The sequence below is a fragment of the Pseudophryne corroboree genome, chromosome 1 (genome assembly GCF_028390025.1).
Source record: "Pseudophryne corroboree isolate aPseCor3 chromosome 1, aPseCor3.hap2, whole genome shotgun sequence".
In the NCBI taxonomy this organism is placed as follows: Eukaryota; Metazoa; Chordata; class Amphibia; order Anura; family Myobatrachidae; genus Pseudophryne; species Pseudophryne corroboree.
Window position 1 is genome coordinate 1,033,328,419 of NC_086444.1, and position 1,719 is coordinate 1,033,330,137.

Sequence of the window (1,719 nt, forward strand, 5' to 3'; positions counted from 1 at the left end):
CTAAAGGTATTCAGTGTATGATTATTGCAATGAAAGAGGTTTTGCATATCACAGATGACCCCTCTGTCCCGGACACGAGGGTGCTCATGTATAAGGAGAAGAAACCTGAGGTCACCTTTCCCTCATCTCTTGAGCTGAACGAGTTGTTTGAAAAAGCTTGGGAAACTCCAGATAAAAAACTGCAGATTCCCAAAAGGATTCTTATGGCGTATCCTTTCCCTGCTCAGGACAGGGTGCGTTGGGAATCCTCTCCCAGGGTGGACAAGGCTTTGACACGCCTGTCCAAGAAGGTGGCGCTACCGTCTCCGGACACGGCAGCCCTCAAGGATCCTTCTGATCGCAGACAGGAGACTACTTTAAAGTCTTTATGCACATACAGGTGTTTTGCTCAGACCGGCAATAGCATCGGCATGGGTATGTAGCGCAGTTGCGGCATGGACGGATACCTTGTCAGATGGCCTTGATACCCTAGACAGGGATACCATTTTATTAATATTAGCTCACATTAAAGACGCAGTCTTATTTATGAGGGACGCTCAAAGAAACATTGGGCTGCTGGGTTCCAGAGCCAATGCCATGGCTATTTCTGCGAGACGAGCTCTATGGACCCGCCAATGGACGGGTGACGCAGACTCCAAAAAACATATGGAGGTTTTACCTTACAAGGGTGAAGTGTTGTTTGGGGAGGGGCTCGCGGACCTGGTTTCCACAGCTACCGCGGGTAAATCTACCTTTTTACCTTTTGTTCCCCAACAGCAAAAGAAAACTCCACAGTATCAGATGCATTCCTTTCGGTCGCATAAGGCCAGAAGAGGTCGGGGCTCCTCTTTCCTTGCCAGAGGTAAGGGTAAAGGGAAAAGAACACCTGCGTTGGCTAGCTCCCAGGAGCAAAAGTCCTCCCCGGCTTCTACAAAATCCACCGCATGACGCTGGGGCTCCCCTAAGGGAGTCCGCACCGGTGGGGGCACGTCTTTGACTTTTCAGCCGAATCTGGGTTCTTTCAGAAGTGGATCCTTGGGCAATCGAAATTGTTTCCCAGGGTTACAAGCTGGAATTCGAAGAGGTGCCCCCCCCCCCCGCCGATTTTTCAAGTCGGCCCTGCCTGCTTCGCCACCGGAAAGGGAGGTAGTGTTAGCTGCAATTCCAAAGCTGTGTCAACAGCAAGTGGTGGTCAAGGTTCCCCTGGATCAACCTGGAAAAGGGTATTATTCAACCCTCTTTGTGGTCCCGAAACCGGATGGTTCGGTCAGACCCATTTTAAATCTAAAATCCCTAAACCTGTACTTAAAAAAGTTCAAATTCGGGGGCGTGGCCTGGCAAGTGAGCTGAGAGGAGGCGATTTCAGCGAGCTCCTGCTGGCCCTGCTCTTTTTCTAGCTTTAAAAAGTGAATTGGGGGCATACACACACCTGCAAGGAAGTGTACCCTCTCCCTATCATACCTGGGACTGGAGGGTCTGGACTGCAGAGCCGGGGAGCCCTTTTCAGGGTTCCTGCAGGTTGCGGCCTTCCCCTCCACAAGAAGCCGGGGACTGAAGTAGGACTCCCTCCCCCCTCCTCCCCCCGCCCGGAGACGCGATTGTGCGGGCTGTCAGAAGAGGGGACCTGGATGTGCACACGCCTGTGAAAACTGAGCACCGACCGGTGATTTCCTCGGAGCCTGAGACGTGCTGATATCGGGACTGAGGGGAGCTGGCGGCGGCGGCTCCGTACGGCGGGTG